The sequence below is a fragment of the Catharus ustulatus genome, chromosome 5, assembly GCF_009819885.2.
Source record: "Catharus ustulatus isolate bCatUst1 chromosome 5, bCatUst1.pri.v2, whole genome shotgun sequence".
Classification (NCBI taxonomy): Eukaryota; Metazoa; Chordata; class Aves; order Passeriformes; family Turdidae; genus Catharus; species Catharus ustulatus.
The window spans coordinates 11,824,980-11,843,791 of record NC_046225.1 but is presented as its reverse complement, the minus strand read 5'-3'; positions in this window follow the sequence as shown (position 1 = coordinate 11,843,791).

Genomic DNA, 18,812 nt, shown 5'->3' with positions numbered 1-18,812 from the left:
ACAGGTAAGTTCTTCTATGCATTCCAATCAATGAAAGTAGATCCCAGGTGGAAGTGGATGGTGCCTGGCTAGTGCTTGTTGGTGTGCTGCCTCTGGCCTTCCTTAGCTGGTATCTTGAGGACATGGCTGGCTCATCCTTGGTGCCCATGCGGTCTTCCCGCATGTCTGAGGCTACTGGACGTATGACATCCTCTTCCAACGTCTCACGGGACTGCTCCTTGTAAGTCTTGATTTTGTAGAAGTCATCCTCCTCGGCCAAGGTGATTGGATCATCGGGAACATAGACTTCAAGATACATCAGCACCTTCTGCATGCCTGAAATGTCCTCTATCTCTTCCAGGCCTGTTGACAATGGCTGCTCAATGCTGAGAAATGTGCTCTCCTGGAAGGTGAGAAAGGAGAGAGGGGCATTTCTTGAGGAGTTCTTCCTCATCTTCAGTAAGAGCTTCTTTATACTGAGGTGGCAGAGCCCTAGCATGTGCTATCCAGGGAGGTCGTGGAGTCTCCCCCATCTGGAGACATTCCAAAGCCACCTGAACTTTTATGTGCGTAACCTGCTCAAGGTGACCCTGCCTTGGCAGAGCGTTGGAAGGACAATCTCCTGAGAGCCCTTCCAATCCTAATATTTATGATTCTATGTAATTCAGTGATTCTGTTATTTGTAAAGGTCACCGGGCTCCCACCAGGGAATGGCTGCTGGAGACATGGTAGCAGCAGCTGCTGGGAACAGGGCTGTGGGAGATGATGGGGTTGCAGTGGTGGAGTGCAGCAGCTGGTCCTGACCAGAGGGAGGCTCATCCCCCTGTCCCAGCTTGTCCCATCCTGTCCTTGGCACTCACTTGCCCGACACACTAGATGGAACCATCATTAGTCTGCCATGGAACCACCCAGACCATGGCAGGGAGGCAAGCTGCTCCTTGCCTTCCTGCTTTGGGAGCTCTTCCTCCTCCAGGCTGTAATGCTGCCGTGGCAGGATAGCATTCCTCTGGACCCCTGCTCCTGGGATGGGCCTGACCTTGCAGAGGCTTCATTGTTTGACCTGGTGGCTGGGGCTCCCTCCATCCTGTGAGCACTTGGGTGGAGGAGCTGTCTGAGCCTGTCCCCATGGAGGGACATGCCCTGGGCCTGGCTCTCCAGGCCTGTGACGCACCCTTGGGAAGCAAGACCAGGAGGAGGATGAGGAGTGGCATGGAGGCAGCTGCCTTGGCACAGCATCCCTCACAGTGCCAGCAAGCCCAGCCCCAGGCAGCTCCATGCATCCCCATCCCACCCTGGGCCTGACCCTCCTGCCCCTCCCTCACCTGGCACTCCCAGTCCAGCCTCGGCATCCTCTTGTGCACGGGGGAAGTGACATTCTTCACATCCGTCTCCATGTCTGTCTCTGACACCCTCTGCTGCAGGGCAGCCAGGGGCTCCAGGAGATGCAGCCTCCTGTGGAAGTGCTCTCCTGAGAGTGGCACCTTCTGCATGCCTGAAATGTCCTCTATCTCTTCCAGGACTGTTGACAATGGCTGCTCAATGCTGAGAAATGCGCTCTCCTGGAAGGTGAGAAAGGAGAGAGGGGCATTCCTTGTGGAGTTCTTCCTCATCTTCAGTAAGAGCTTCTTTATACTGAGGTGGCAGAGCCCTAGCATGTGCTATCCAGGGAGGTCGTGGAGTCTCCCTGTCCGGAGACATTCCAAAGCCACCTGAACTTTTATGTGCGTAACCTGCTCAAGGTGACCCTGCCTTGGCAGAGCGTTGGACAGGACAATCTCCTGAGAGCCCTTCTGATCCTAATATTTATGATTCTATGTAATTCAGTGATTCTGTTATTTGTAAAGGTCACCGGGCTCCTACCAGGGAATGCCTGCTGGAGACATGGCAGCAGCACCTGCTGGGAACAGGGCTGTGGGAGATGATGGTACCACAGTGGTGCGGTGCAGCAGCTGGTCCTGACCAGAGGGAGGCTCATCCCCCTGTCCCAACTTGTCCCATCCTGTCCTTGGCACTCACTTGCCCGACACACTAGATGGAACCATCATTAGTCTGCCATGGAGCCACCCAGACCATGGCAGGGAGGCAAGCTGCTCCTTGCCTTCCTGCTTTGGGAGCTCTTCCTCCTCCAGGCTGTAATGCTGCCGTGGCAGGATAGCATTCCTCTGGACCCCTGCTCCTGGGATGGGCCTGGCCTTGCAGAAGCTTCATTGTTAGAGCTGGTGGCTGGGGCTCCCTCCATCCTGTGAGCACTTGGGTGGAGGAGCTGTCTGAGCCTGTCCCCATGGAGGGACATGCCCTGGGCCTGGCTCTCCAGGAGGAGGATGAGGAGCGGGATGGAGGCAGCTGCCTTGGCACAGCATCCCTCACAGTGCCAGCAAGCCCAGCCCCTGGCTGCTCCATGCATCCCCATCCCATCCTGGGCCTGACCCTCTTCCCCTCCCTCACCTGGCACTCCCAGTCCAGCCTCCGCAGCCTCTTGTGCACGGGGAATCTGCCATTCTTCACATCCATCTCCATGTCTGTCTCTGACACCCTCTGCTGCAGGGCAGCCAGGGGCTCCTGGAGATGCAACCTCCTGTGGAAGTGCTCTCCTGAGAGTGGCACATTCTGCATGCCTGAAATGTCCTCTATCTCTTCCAGGACTGTTGACAATGGCTGCTCAATGCTGAGAAATGCGCTCTCCTGGAAGGTGAGAAAGGAGAGAGGTTCATTTCTTGAGGAGTTCTTCCTCATCTTCAGTAAGAGCTTCTTTATACTGAGGTGGCAGAGCCCTAGCATGTGCTATCCGGGGAGGTCGTGGAGTCTCCCCCGTGTGGAGACATTCCAAAGCCACCTGAACTTTTATGTGCGTAACCTGCTCAAGGTGACCCTGCCATGGCAGAGCGTGTGACAGGACAATCTCCCGAGAGCCCTTCCAATCCTTATATTTTTGATTCTATGTGATTCAGTGATTCTGTTATTTGTAAAGGTCACCGGGCTCCCACCAGGGAATGGCTGCTGGAGACATGGCAGCAGCAGCTGCTGGGAACAGGGCTGTGGGAGATGATGGTACCACAGTGGTGCGGTGCAGCAGCTGGTCCTGACCAGAGGGAGGCTCATCCCCCTGTCCCAGCTTGTCCCATCCTGTCCTTGGCACTCACTTGCCCGACACACTAGATGGAACCATCATTAGTCTGCCATGGAGCCACCCAGACCATGGCAGGGAGGCAAGCTGCTCCTTGCCTTCCTGCTTTGGGAGCTCTTCCTCCTCCAGGCTGTAATGCTGCCGTGGCAGGATAGCATTCCTCTGGACCCCTGCTCCTGGGATGGGCCTGGCCTTGCAGAAGCTTCACTGCTTGACCTGATGGCTGGGGCTCCCTCCATGCTATGAGCTCTTGGGTGGAGGAGTTGTCTGAACCTGTCCCCATGGAGGGACGTGCCCTGGGCCAGGCTCTCCAGGAGGAGGTTGAGGAGTGGCATGGAGGCAGCTGCCTTGGCACAGCATCCCTCACAGTGCCAACAAGCCCAGCCCCAGGCAGCTCCATGCATCCCCATCCCATCCTGGGCCTGACCCTCCTGCTCCTCCCTCACCTGGCACTCCCAGTCCAGCCTCGGCATCCTCTTGTGCACGGGGGAGCTGCCATTCTTCACATCCATCTCCATGTCTGTCTCTGACACCCTCTGCTGCAGGGCAGCCAGGGGCTCCAGGAGATGCAGCCTCCTGTGGAAGTGCTCTCCTGAGAGTGGCACTCCGGGGCTCTGCGCTCCCTCCATCCCCCTGGCCAAGGCAAGGCCCCGCCATGTCACAATGGTCGCTGCGCCCGTCACCACAACGCCCAGGCACAACATTCCATTCCTAGCGCATGGTGTTCCACGCAAGATATAAGAAACCATAATGAAACATTAGTTTGAAGTTTGAATCAATTTTTTTTTTTTAATGCACACAACTCGGTTAATTGTGCTTAATTGACAATTTTATTGAAGAAAAATGCCAATCCTATTAGATACAAATACATATCAAATACAGCCTATTTGCAATCTAAATGTGATAATAGTGAACTAGAGCTAATTGTAATATCTGAAGGGGAATTATAAGCTAGTGTTATGAAGACATGGCCAAGAAGAGCCTGGCAGCAGGGTGGCCTGGGGACAGCCAGATGCCTGAGGCACTGTCCCTGCATCCTTCCCTGCTGTGCTTCCCTGTGTCACTTCCTCCTGATGACGCTGCTGAGGCTTGGAGCAGCCGTCTCCAGGCACCTGCGTGGCACTGGGAGCAGGGCGCTGCTACTCCATCTGCCGCAGGCACTGGGTGCCAAGGAACGCCCTGCACACAGCCCTGAGTGTTCTCCTCAACAGGGATGGACGCTGATGTTGTGCGGCGTGGGTGGCTCTGAGGGAAGATCTGTCCCCAGGGGGCTGTGAGGGCAACAGGTAAGTTCTTCTATGCATTCCAATCAATGAAAGTAGATCCCAGGTGGAAGTGGATGGTGCCTGGCTAGTGCTTGTTGGTGTGCTGCCTCTGGCCTTCCTTAGCTGGTATCTTGAGGACATGGCTGGCTCATCCTTGGTGCCCATGCGGTCTTCCCGCATGTCTGAGGCTACTGGACGTGTGACATCCTCTTCCAACGTCTCACGGGACTGCTCCTTGTAAGTCTTGATTTTGTAGAAGTCATCCTCCTCGGCCAAGGTGATTGGATCATCGGGAACATAGACTTCAAGATACATCAGCACCTTCTGCATGCCTGAAATGTCCTCTATCTCTTCCAGGCCTGTTGACAATGGCTGCTCAATGCTGAGAAATGTGCTCTCCTGGAAGGTGAGAAAGGAGAGAGGGGCATTTCTTGAGGAGTTCTTCCTCATCTTCAGTAAGAGCTTCTTTATACTGAGGTGGCAGAGCCCTAGCATGTGCTATCCAGGGAGGTCGTGGAGTCTCCCCCATCTGGAGACATTCCAAAGCCACCTGAACTTTTATGTGCGTAACCTGCTCAAGGTGACCCTGCCTTGGCAGAGCGTTGGAAGGACAATCTCCTGAGAGCCCTTCTGATCCTTATATTTATGACTCTATGTAATTCAGTGATTCTGTTGTTTGTAAAGGTCACCGGGCTCCTACCAGGGAATGCCTGCTGGAGACATGGCAGCAGCAGCTGCTGGGAACAGGGCTGTGGGAGATGATGGGGTTGCAGTGGTGGAGTGCAGCAGCTGGTCCTGACCAGAGGGAGGCTCATCCCCCTGTCCCAGCTTGTCCCATCCTGTCCTTGGCACTCACATGCCCGACACACTAGATGGAACCATCATAAGTCTGCCATGGAGTCTGCCATGGAGCCACCCAGGCCATGGCAGGGAGGCAAGCTGCTCCTTGCCTTCCTGCTTTGGGAGCTCTTCCTCCTCCAGGCTGTAATGCTGCCGTGGCAGGATAGCATTCCTCTGGACCCCTGCTCCTGGGATGGGCCTGGCCTTGCAGAAGCTTCATTGTTTGACCTGGTGGCTGGGGCTCCCTCCATCCTGTGAGCACTTGGGTGGAGGAGCTGTCTGAGCCTGTCCCCATGGAGGGACATGTCCTGGGCCTGGCTCTCCAGGCCTGTGACGCACCCTCGGGAAGCAAGACCAGGAGGAGGATGAGGAGTGGCATGGAGGCAGCTGCCTTGGCACAGCATCCCTCACAGTGCCAGCAAGCCCAGCCCCAGGCAGCTCCATGCATCCCCATCCCACCCTGGGCCTGACCCTCCTGCCCCTCCCTCACCTGACACTCCCAGTCCAGCCTCGGCAGCCTCTTGTGCACGGGGGAAGTGACATTCTTCACATCCATCTCCATGTCTGTCTCTGACACCCTCTGCTGCAGGGCAGCCAGGGGCTCCAGGAGATGCAACCTCCTGTGGAAGTGCTCTCCTGAGAGTGGCACCTTCTGCATGCCTGAAATGTCCTCTATCTCTTCCAGGACTGTTGACAATGGCTGCTCAATGCTGAGAAATGCACTCTCCTGGAAGGTGACAAAGGAGAGAGGTTCATTTCTTGAGGAGTTCTTCCTCATCTTCAGTAAGAGCTTCTTTATACTGAGGTGGCAGAGCCCTAGCATGTGCTATCCAGGGAGGTCGTGGAGTCTCCCTGTCCGGAGACATTCCAAAGCCACCTGAACTTTTATGTGCGTAACCTGCTCAAGGTGACCCTGCCATGGCAGAGCGTGTGACAGGACAATCTCCCGAGAGCCCTTCCAATCCTTATATTTTTGATTCTATGTGATTCAGTGATTCTGTTATTTGTAAAGGTCACCGGGCTCCCACCAGGGAATGCCTGCTGGAGACATGGCAGCAGCAGCTGCTGGGAACAGGGCTGTGGGAGATGATGGGTACCTGCAGTGGCTGCGGTGCAGCAGCTGGTCCTGACCAGAGGGAGGCTCATCCCCCTGTCCCAGCTTGTCCCATCCTGTCCTTGGCACTCACTTGCCCGACACACTAGATGGAACCCTCATTAGTCTGCCATGGAGCCACCCAGACCATGGCAGGGAGGCAAGCTGCTCCTTGCCTTCCTGCTTTGGGAGCTCTTCCTCCTCCAGGCTGTCCTGCTGCCGTGGCAGGATAGCATTCCCCTGGACCCCTGCTCCTGGGATGGGCCTGGCCTTGCAGAAGCTTCACTGCTTGACCTGATGGCTGGGGCTCCCTCCATCCTATGAGCTCTTAGGATGGAGGAGTTGTCTGAACCTGTCCCCATGGAGGGACGTGCCCTGGGCCAGGCTCTCCAGGAGGAGGTTGAGGAGTGGCATGGAGGCAGCTGCCTTGGCACAGCATCCCTCACAGTGCCAGCAAGCCCAGCCCCAGGCAGCTCCATGCATCCCCATCCCACCCTGGGCCTGACCCTCCTGCTCCTCCCTCACCTGGCACTCCCAGTCCAGCCTCGGCATCCTCTTGTGCACGGGGGAGCTGCCATTCTTCACATCCATCTCCATGTCTGTCTCTGACACCCTCTGCTGCAGGGCAGCCAGGGGCTCCAGGAGATGCAGCCTCCTGTGGAAGTGCTCTCCTGAGAGTGGCACTCCGGGGCTCTGCGCTCCCTCCATCCCCCTGGCCAAGGCAAGGCCCCGCCATGTCACAATGGTCGCTGCGCCCGTCACCACAACGCCCAGGCACAACATTCCATTCCTAGCGCTGGTGTTCCACGCAAGATATAAGAAACCATAATGAAACATTAGTTTGAAGTTTGAATCAATTTTTTTTTTTTAATGCACACAACTCGGTTAATTGTGCTTAATTGACAATTTTATTGAAGAAAAATGCCAACCTATTAGATACAAATACATATCAAATACAGCCTATTTGCAATCTAAATGTGATAATAGTGAACTAGAGCTAATTGTAATATCTGAAGGGGAATTATAAGCTAGTGTTATGAAGACATGGCCAAGAAGAGCCTGGCAGCAGGGTGGCCTGGGGACAGCCAGATGCCTGAGGCACTGTCCCTGCATCCTTCCCTGCTGTGCTTCCCTGTGTCACTTCCTCCGATGACGCTGCTGAGGCTTGGAGCAGCCGTCTCCAGGCACCTGCCTGGCACTGGGAGCAGGGCGCTGCTACTCCATCTGCCGCAGGCACTGGGTGCCAAGGAACGCCCTGCACACAGCCCTGAGTGTTCTCCTCAACAGGGATGGACGCTGATGTTGTGCGGCGTGGGTGGCTCTGAGGGAAGATCTGTCCCCAGGGGGCTGTGAGGGCAACAGGTAAGTTCTTCTATGCATTCCAATCAATGAAAGTAGATCCCAGGTGGAAGTGGATGGTGCCTGGCTAGTGCTTGTTGGTGTGCTGCCTCTGGCCTTCCTTAGCTGGTATCTTGAGGACATGGCTGGCTCATCCTTGGTGCCCATGCGGTCTTCCCGCATGTCTGAGGCTACTGGACGTGTGACATCCTCTTCCAACGTCTCACGGGACTGCTCCTTGTAAGTCTTGATTTTGTAGAAGTCATCCTCCTCGGCCAAGGTGATTGGATCATCGGGAACATAGACTTCAAGATACATCAGCACCTTCTGCATGCCTGAAATGTCCTCTATCTCTTCCAGGCCTGTTGACAATGGCTGCTCAATGCTGAGAAATGCGCTCTCCTGGAAGGTGAGAAAGGAGAGAGGGGCATTTCTTGAGGAGTTCTTCCTCATCTTCAGTAAGAGCTTCTTTATACTGAGGTGGCAGAGCCCTAGCATGTGCTATCCAGGGAGGTCGTGGAGTCTCCCCCATCTGGAGACATTCCAAAGCCACCTGAACTTTTATGTGCGTAACCTGCTCAAGGCGACCCTGCCTTGGCAGAGCGTTGGAAGGACAATCTCCTGAGAGCCCTTCCGAATCCTAATATTTATGATTCTATGTAATTCAGTGATTCTGTTATTTGTAAAGGTCACCGGGCTCCCACCAGGGAATGCCTGCTGGAGACATGGTAGCAGCAGCTGCTGGGAACAGGGCTGTGGGAGATGATGGGGTTGCAGTGGAGGAGTGCAGCAGCTGGTCCTGACCAGAGGGAGGCTCATCCCCCTGTCCCAGCTTGTCCCATCCTGTCCTTGGCACTCACATTGCCCGACACACTAGATGGAACCATCATTAGTCTGCCATGGAGTCTGCCATGGAGCCACCCAGACCATGGCAGGGAGGCAAGCTGCTCCTTGCCTTCCTGCTTTGGGAGCTCTTCCTCCTCCAGGCTGTAATGCTGCCGTGGCAGGATAGCATTCCTCTGGACCCCTGCTCCTGGGATGGGCCTGACCTTGCAGAGGCTTCATTGTTTGACCTGGTGGCTGGGGCTCCCTCCATCCTGTGAGCACTTGGGTGGAGGAGCTGTCTGAGCCTGTCCCCATGGAGGGACATGCCCTGGGCCTGGCTCTCCAGGCCTGTGACGCACCCTTGGGAAGCAAGACCAGGAGGAGGATGAGGAGTGGCATGGAGGCAGCTGCCTTGGCACAGCATCCCTCACAGTGCCAGCAAGCCCAGCCCCTGGCTGCTCCATGCATCCCCATCCCACCCTGGGCCTGACCCTCCTGCCCCTCCCTCACCTGGCACTCCCAGTCCAGCCTCGGCAGCCTCTTGTGCACGTGGGATCTGCCATTCTTCACATCCGTCTCCATGTCTGTCTCTGACACCCTCTGCTGCAGGGCAGCCAGGGGCTCCAGGAGATGCAGCCTCCTGTGGAAGTGCTCTCCTGAGAGTGGCACCTTCTGCATGCCTGAAATGTCCTCTATCTCTTCCAGGACTGTTGACAATGGCTGCTCAATGCTGAGAAATGCGCTCTCCTGGAAGGTGAGAAAGGAGAGAGGGGCATTCCTTGTGGAGTTCTTCCTCATCTTCAGTAAGAGCTTCTTTATACTGAGGTGGCAGAGCCCTAGCATGTGCTATCCAGGGAGGTCGTGGAGTCTCCCTGTCCGGAGACATTCCAAAGCCACCTGAACTTTTATGTGCGTAACCTGCTCAAGGTGACCCTGCCTTGGCAGAGCGTTGGACAGGACAATCTCCTGAGAGCCCTTCCGATCCTAATATTTATGATTCTATGTAATTCAGTGATTCTGTTATTTGTAAAGGTCACCGGGCTCCTACCAGGGAATGCCTGCTGGAGACATGGCAGCAGCAGCTGCTGGGAACAGGGCTGTGGGAGATGATGGGTACTGCAGGTGCTGCGGTGCAGCAGCTGGTCCTGACCAGAGGGAGGCTCATCCCCCTGTCCCAGCTTGTCCCATCCTGTCCTTGGCACTCACTTGCCCGACACACTAGATGGAACCATCATTAGTCTGCCATGGAGCCACCCAGACCATGGCAGGGAGGCAAGCTGCTCCTTGCCTTCCTGCTTTGGGAGCTCTTCCTCCTCCAGGCTGTAATGCTGCCGTGGCAGGATAGCATTCCTCTGGACCCCTGCTCCTGGGATGGGCCTGGCCTTGCAGAAGCTTCACTGCTTGACCTGATGGCTGGGGCTCCCTCCATGCTATGAGCTCTTGGGTGGAGGAGTTGTCTGAACCTGTCCCCATGGAGGGACGTGCCCTGGGCCAGGCTCTCCAGGAGGAGGTTGAGGAGTGGCATGGAGGCAGCTGCCTTGGCACAGCATCCCTCACAGTGCCAGCAAGCCCAGCCCCAGGCAGCTCCATGCATCCCCATCCCACCCTGGGCCTGACCCTCCTGCTCCTCCCTCACCTGGCACTCCCAGTCCAGCCTCGGCATCCTCTTGTGCACGGGGGAGCTGCCATTCTTCACATCCATCTCCATGTCTGTCTCTGACACCCTCTGCTGCAGGGCAGCCAGGGGCTCCAGGAGATGCAGCCTCCTGTGGAAGTGCTCTCCTGAGAGTGGCACTCCGGGGCTCTGCGCTCCCTCCATCCCCCTGGCCAAGGCAAGGCCCCGCCATGTCACAATGGTCGCTGCGCCCGTCACCACAACGCCCAGGCACAACATTCCATTCCTAGCGCATGGTGTTCCACGCAAGATATAAGAAACCATAATGAAACATTAGTTTGAAGTTTGAATCAATTTTTTTTTTTTAATGCTACACAACTCGGTTAATTGTGCTTAATTGACAATTTTATTGAAGAAAAATGCCAACCTATTAGATACAAATACATATCAAATACAGCCTATTTGCAATCTAAATGTGATAATAGTGAACTAGAGCTAATTGTAATATCTGAAGGGGAATTATAAGCTAGTGTTATGAAGACATGGCCAAGAAGAGCCTGGCAGCAGGGTGGCCTGGGGACAGCCAGATGCCTGAGGCACTGTCCCTGCATCCTTCCCTGCTGTGCTTCCCTGTGTCACTTCCTCCGATGACGCTGCTGAGGCTTGGAGCAGCCGTCTCCAGGCACCTGCGTGGCACTGGGAGCAGGGCGCTGCTACTCCATCTGCCGCAGGCACTGGGTGCCAAGGAACGCCCTGCACACAGCCCTGAGTGTTCTCCTCAACAGGGATGGACGCTGATGTTGTGCGGCGTGGGTGGCTCTGAGGGAAGATCTGTCCCCAGGGGGCTGTGAGGGCAACAGGTAAGTTCTTCTATGCATTCCAATCAATGAAAGTAGATCCCAGGTGGAAGTGGATGGTGCCTGGCTAGTGCTTGTTGGTGTGCTGCCTCTGGCCTTCCTTAGCTGGTATCTTGAGGACATGGCTGGCTCATCCTTGGTGCCCATGCGGTCTTCCCGCATGTCTGAGGCTACTGGACGTGTGACATCCTCTTCCAACGTCTCACGGGACTGCTCCTTGTAAGTCTTGATTTTGTAGAAGTCATCCTCCTCGGCCAAGGTGATTGGATCATCGGGAACATAGACTTCAAGATACATCAGCACCTTCTGCATGCCTGAAATGTCCTCTATCTCTTCCAGGCCTGTTGACAATGGCTGCTCAATGCTGAGAAATGCTGCTCTCCTGGAAGGTGAGAAAGGAGAGAGGGGCATTTCTTGAGGAGTTCTTCCTCATCTTCAGTAAGAGCTTCTTTATACTGAGGTGGCAGAGCCCTAGCATGTGCTATCCAGGGAGATCGTGGAGTCTCCCCCATCTGGAGACATTCCAAAGCCACCTGAACTTTTATGTGCGTAACCTGCTCAAGGTGACCCTGCCTTGGCAGAGCGTTGGAAGGACAATCTCCTGAGAGCCCTTCCGATCCTAATATTTATGACTCTATGTAATTCAGTGATTCTGTTGTTTGTAAAGGTCACCGGGCTCCCACCAGGGAATGCCTGCTGGAGACATGGCAGCAGCAGCTGCTGGGAACAGGGCTGTGGGAGATGATGGGGTTGCAGTGGTGGAGTGCAGCAGCTGGTCCTGACCAGAGGGAGGCTCATCCCCCTGTCCCAGCTTGTCCCATCCTGTCCTTGGCACTCACATGCCCGACACACTAGATGGAACCATCATAAGTCTGCCATGGAGTCTGCCATGGAACCACCCAGGCCATGGCAGGGAGGCAAGCTGCTCCTTGCCTTCCTGCTTTGGGAGCTCTTCCTCCTCCAGGCTGTAATGCTGCCGTGGCAGGATAGCATTCCTCTGGACCCCTGCTCCTGGGATGGGCCTGGCCTTGCAGAGACTTCATTGTTTGACCTGGTGGCTGGGGCTCCCTCCATCCTGTGAGCACTTGGGTGGAGGAGCTGTCTGAGCCTGTCCCCATGGAGGGACATGCCCTGGGCATGGCGCTCCAGGCCTGTGACGCACCCTCGGGAAGCAAGACCAGGAGGAGGATGAGGAGTAGCATGGAGGCAGCTGCCTTGGCACAGCATCCCTCACAGTGCCAGCAAGCCCAGCCCCAGGCAGCTCCATGCATCCCCATCCCACCCTGGGCCTGACCCTCCTGCCCCTCCCTCACCTGACACTCCCAGTCCAGCCTCGGCATCCTCTTGTGCACGGGGGAAGTGGCATTCTTCACATCCATCTCCATGTCTGTCTCTGACACCCTCTGCTGCAGGGCAGCCAGGGGCTCCAGGAGATGCAGCCTCCTGTGGAAGTGCTCTCCTGAGAGTGGCACATTCTGCATGCCTGAAATGTCCTCTATCTCTTCCAGGCCTGTTGACAATGGCTGCTCAATGCTGAGAAATGCGCTCTCCTGGAAGGTGAGAAAGGAGAGAGGGGCATTCCTTGTGGAGTTCTTCCTCATCTTCAGTAAGAGCTTCTTTATACTGAGGTGGCAGAGCCCTAGCATGTGCTATCCAGGGAGGTCGTGGAGTCTCCCCGTCCGGAGACATTCCAAAGCCACCTGAACTTTTATGTGCGTAACCTGCTCAAGGTGACCCTGCCTTGGCAGAGCGTTGGACAGGACAATCTCCTGAGAGCCCTTCCGATCCTTAATATTTATGATTCTATGTAATTCAGTGATTCTGTTATTTGTAAAGGTCACCGGGCTCCCTACCAGGGAATGCCTGCTGGAGACATGGCAGCAGCAGCTGCTGGGAACAGGGCTGTGGGAGATGATGGGGCTGCAGTGGCTGCGGTGCAGCAGCTGGTCCTGACCAGAGGGAGGCTCATCCCCCTGTCCCAGCTTGTCCCATCCTGTCCTTGGCACTCACATGCCCGACACACTAGATGGAACCATCATTAAGTCTGCCATGGAGTCTGCCATGGAAGCCACCCAGGCCATGGCAGGGAGGCAAGCTGCTCCTTGCCTTCCTGCTTTGGGAGCTCTTCCTCCTCCAGGCTGTAATGCTGCCGTGGCAGGATAGCATTCCTCTGGACCCCTGCTCCTGGGATGGGCCTGGCCTTGCAGAAGCTTCATTGTTTGACCTGGTGGCTGGGGCTCCCTCCATCCTGTGAGCACTTGGGTGGAGGTGCTGTCTGAGCCTGTCCCCATGGAGGGACATGTCCTGGGCCTGGCTCTCCAGGCCTGTGACGCACCCTCGGGAAGCAGGACCAGGAGGAGGATGAGGAGTGGCATGGAGGCAGCTGCCTTGGCACAGCATCCCTCACAGTGCCAGCAAGCCCAGCCCCAGGCACCTCCATGCATCCCCATCCCACCCTGGGCCTGACCCTCCTGCTCCTCCCTCACCTGGCACTCCCAGTCCAGCCTCGGCATCCTCTTGTGCACGGGGGAAGTGACATTCTTCACATCCATCTCCATGTCTGTCTCTGACACCCTCTGCTGCAGGGCAGCCAGGGGCTCCAGGAGATGCAGTCTCCTGTGGAAGTGCTCTCCTGAGAGTGGCACATTCTGCATGCCTGAAATGTCCTCTATCTCTTCCAGGCCTGTTGACAATGGCTGCTCAATGCTGAGAAATGCGCTCTCCTGGAAGGTGAGAAAGGAGAGAGGGGCATTCCTTGTGGAGTTCTTCCTCATCTTCAGTAAGAGTTTCTTTATACTGAGGTGGCAGAGCCCTAGCATGTGCTATCCAGGGAGGTCGTGGAGTCTCCCTGTCCGGAGACATTCCAAAGCCACCTGAACTTTTATGTGCGTAACCTGCTCAAGGTGACCCTGCCTTGGCAGAGCGTTGGACAGGACAATCTCCCGAGAGCCCTTCCGATCCTAATATTTATGATTCTATGTAATTCAGTGATTCTGTTATTTGTAAAGGTCACCGGGCTCCCACCAGGGAATGCCTGCTGGAGACATGGCAGCAGCAGCTGCTGGGAACAGGGCTGTGGGAGATGATGGGTACCTACAGGTGCTGCGGTGCAGCAGCTGGTCCTGACCAGAGGGAGGCTCATCCCCCTGTCCCAGCTTGTCCCATCCTGTCCTTGGCACTCACTTGCCCGACACACTAGATGGAACCATCATTAGTCTGCCATGGAGCCACCCAGACCATGGCAGGGAGGCAAGCTGCTCCTTGCCTTCCTGCTTTGGGAGCTCTTCCTCCTCCAGGCTGTACTGCTGCCGTGGCAGGATAGCATTCCTCTGGACCCCTGCTCCTGGGATGGGCCTGGCCTTGCAGAAGCTTCACTGCTTGACCTGATGGCTGGGGCTCCCTCCATCCTATGAGCTCTTAGGTGGAGGAGTTGTCTGAACCTGTCCCCATGGAGGGACGTGCCCTGGGCCAGGCTCTCCAGGAGGAGGTTGAGGAGTGGCATGGAGGCAGCTGCCTTGGCACAGCATCCCTCACAGTGCCAGCAAGCCCAGCCCCAGGCAGCTCCATGCATCCCCATCCCACCCTGGGCCTGACCCTCCTGTTCCTCCCTCACCTGGCACTCCCAGTCCAGCCTCGGCAGCCTCTTGTGCACGGGGGAGCTGCCATTCTTCACATCCATCTCCATGTCTGTCTCTGACACCCTCTGCTGCAGGGCAGCCAGGGGCTCCAGGAGATGCAGCCTCCTGTGGAAGTGCTCTCCTGAGAGTGGCACTCCGGGGCTCTGCGCTCCCTCCATCCCCCTGGCCAAGGCAAGGCCCCGCCATGTCACAATGGTCGCTGCGCCCGTCACCACAACGCCCAGGCACAACATTCCATTCCTAGCGCAGGTGTTCCACGCAAGATATAAGAAACCATAATGAAACATTAGTTTGAAGTTTGAATCAATTTTTTTTTTTTAATGCACACAACTCGGTTAATTGTGCTTAATTGACAATTTTATTGAAGAAAAATGCCAACCTATTAGATACAAATACATATCAAATACAGCCTATTTGCAATCTAAATGTGATAATAGTGAACTAGAGCTAATTGTAATATCTGAAGGGGAATTATAAGCTAGTGTTATGAAGACATGGCCAAGAAGAGCCTGGCAGCAGGGTGGCCTGGGGACAGCCAGATGCCTGAGGCACTGTCCCTGCATCCTTCCCTGCTGTGCTTCCCTGTGTCACTTCCTCCGATGACGCTGCTGAGGCTTGGAGCAGCCGTCTCCAGGCACCTGCGTGGCACTGGGAGCAGGGCGCTGCTACTCCATCTGCCGCAGGCACTGGGTGCCAAGGAACGCCCTGCACACAGCCCTGAGTGTTCTCCTCAACAGGGATGGACGCTGATGTTGTGCGGCGTGGGTGGCTCTGAGGGAAGATCTGTCCCCAGGGGGCTGTGAGGGCAACAGGTAAGTTCTTCTATGCATTCCAATCAATGAAAGTAGATCCCAGGTGGAAGTGGATGGTGCCTGGCTAGTGCTTGTTGGTGTGCTGCCTCTGGCCTTCCTTAGCTGGTATCTTGAGGACATGGCTGGCTCATCCTTGGTGCCCATGCGGTCTTCCCGCATGTCTGAGGCTACTGGACGTATGACATCCTCTTCCAACGTCTCACGGGACTGCTCCTTGTAAGTCTTGATTTTGTAGAAGTCATCCTCCTCGGCCAAGGTGATTGGATCATCGGGAACATAGACTTCAAGATATATCAGCACCTTCTGCATGCCTGAAATGTCCTCTATCTCTTCCAGGACTGTTGACAATGGCTGCTCAATGCTGAGAAATGCGCTCTCCTGGAAGGTGAGAAAGGAGAGAGGGGCATTTCTTGAGGAGTTCTTCCTCATCTTCAGTAAGAGTTTCTTTATACTGAGGTGGCAGAGCCCTAGCATGTGCTATCCAGGGAGGTCGTGGAGTCTCCCCAGTCCTGGAGACATTCCAAAGCCACCTGAACTTTTATGTGCGTAACCTGCTCAAGGTGACCCTGCCTTGGCAGAGCGTTGGAAGGACAATCTCCTGAGAGCCCTTCCAATCCTAATATTTATGATTCTATGTAATTCAGTGATTCTGTTATTTGTAAAGGTCACCGGGCTCCCACCAGGGAATGCCTGCTGGAGACATGGCAGCAGCAGCTGCTGGGAACAGGGCTGTGGGAGATGATGGGGTTGCAGTGGTGGAGTGCAGCAGCTGGTCCTGACCAGAGGGAGGCTCATCCCCCTGTCCCAGCTTGTCCCATCCTGTCCTTGGCACTCACATGCCCGACACACTAGATGGAACCATCATAAGTCTGCCATGGAGTCTGCCATGGAACCACCCAGGCCATGGCAGGGAGGCAAGCTGCTCCTTGCCTTCCTGCTTTGGGAGCTCTTCCTCCTCCAGGCTGTAATGCTGCCGTGGCAGGATAGCATTCCTCTGGACCCCTGCTCCTGGGATGGGCCTGGCCTTGCAGAAGCTTCATTGTTAGAGCTGGCGACTGGGGCTCCCTCCATCCTGTGAGCACTTGGGTGGAGGAGCTGTCCGAACCTGTCCCCATGGAGGGACATGCCCTGGGCCTGGCTCTCCAGGCCTGTGACGCACCCTCGGGAAGCAAGACCCGGAGGAGGATGAGGAGTGGCATGGAGGCAGCTGTCTTGGCACAGCATCCCTCACAGTGTCAGCAAGCCCAGCCCCAGGCAGCTCCATGCATCCCCATCCCACCCTGGGCCTGACCCTCCTGCTCCTCCCTCACCTGGCACTCCCAGTCCAGCCTCGGCAGCCTCTTTTGCACGGGGGATCTGCCATTCTTCACATCCATCTCCATGTCTGTCTCTGACACCCTCTGCTGCAGGGCAGCCAGGGGCTCCAGGAGATGCAGCCTCCTGTGGAAGTGCTCTCCTGAGAGTGGCACCTTCTGCATGCCTGAAATGTCCTCTATCTCTTCCAGGCCTGTTGACAATGGCTGCTCAATGCTGAGATATGCGCTCTCCTGGAAGGTGAGAAAGGAGAGAGGGGCATTTCTTGAGGAGTTCTTCCTCATCTTCAGTAAGAGTTTCTTTATACTGAGGTGGCAGAGCCCTAGCATGTGCTATCCAGGGAGGTCGTGGAGTCTCCCCAGTCTGGAGACATTCCAAAGCCCCCTGAACTTTTATGTGCGTAACCTGCTCAAGTGACCGTGACTTATCAGAGCGTTGGACAGGACAATCTCCCGAGAGCCCTTCCAATCCTTATATTTTTGATTCTATGTGATTCAGTGATTCTGTTATTTGTAAACGTCACCGGGCTCCCACCAGGGAATGCCTGCTGGAGACATGGCAGCAGCACCTGCTGGGAACAAGGCTGTGGGAGATGATGGGGTTGCAGTGGTGCGGTGCAGCAGCTGGTCCTGACCAGAGGGAGGCTCATCCCCCTGTCCCAGCTTGTCCCATCCTGTCCTTGGCACTCACTTGCCCGACACACTAGATGGAACCATCATTAGTCTGCCATGGAGTCTGCCATGGAGCCACCCAGACCATGGCAGGGAGGCAAGCTGCTCCTTGCCTTCCTGCTTTGGGAGCTCTTCCTCCTCCAGGCTGTAATGCTGCCGTGGCAGGATAGCATTCCTCTGGACCCCTGCTCCTGGGATGGGCCTGGCCTTGCAGAAGCTTCACTGCTTGACCTGATGGCTGGGGCTCCCTGCATGCTATGAGCTCTTGGGTGGAGGAGTTGTCTGAACCTGTCCCCATGGAGGGACGTGCCCTGGGCCAGGCTCTCCAGGAGGAGGTTGAGGAGTGGCATGGAGGCAGCTGCCTTGGCACAGCATCCCTCACAGTGCCAGCAAGCCCAGCCCCAGGCAGCTCCATGCATCCCCATCCCACCCTGGGCCTGACCCTCCTGCTCCTCCCTCACCTGGCACTCCCAGTCCAGCCTCGGCAGCCTCTTGTGCACGGGGGAGCTGCCATTCTTCACATCCATCTCCATGTCTGTCTCTGACACCCTCTGCTGCAGGGCAGCCAGGGGCTCCAGGAGATGCAGCCTCCTGTGGAAGTGCTCTCCTGAGAGTGGCACTCCGGGGCTCTGCGCTCCCTCCATCCCCCTGGCCAAGGCAAGGCCCCGCCATGTCACAATGGTCACTGCGCCCGTCACCACAACGCCCAGGCACAACATTCCATTCCTAGCGCTGGTGTTCCACGCAAGATATAAGAAACCATAATGAAACATTAGTTTGAAGTTTGAATCAATTTTTTTTTTTTAATGCACACAACTCGGTTAATTGTGCTTAATTGACAATTTTATTGAAGAAAAATGCCAACCTATTAGATACAAATACATATCAAATACAGCCTATTTGCAATCTAAAGGTGATAATAATGAACTAGAGCTAATTGTAATATCTGAAGGGGAATTATAAGCTAGTGTTATGAAGACATGGCCAAGAAGAGCCTGGCAGCAGGGTGGCCTGGGGACAGCCAGATGCCTGAGGCACTGTCCCTGCATCCTTCCCTGCTGTGCTTCCCTGTGTCACTTCCTCCGATGACGCTGCTGAGGCTTGGAGCAGCCGTCTCCAGGCACCTGCCTGGCACTGGGAGCAGGGCGCTGCTACTCCATCTGCCGCAGGCACTGGGTGCCAAGGAACGCCCTGCACACAGCCCTGAGTGTTCTCCTCAACAGGGATGGACGCTGATGTTGTGCGGCGTGGGTGGCTCTGAGGGAAGATCTGTCCCCAGGGGGCTGTGAGGGCAACAGGTAAGTTCTTCTATGCATTCCAATCAATGAAAGTAGATCCCAGGTGGAAGTGGATGGTGCCTGGCTAGTGCTTGTTGGTGTGCTGCCTCTGGCCTTCCTTAGCTGGTATCTTGAGGACATGGCTGGCTCATCCTTGGTGCCCA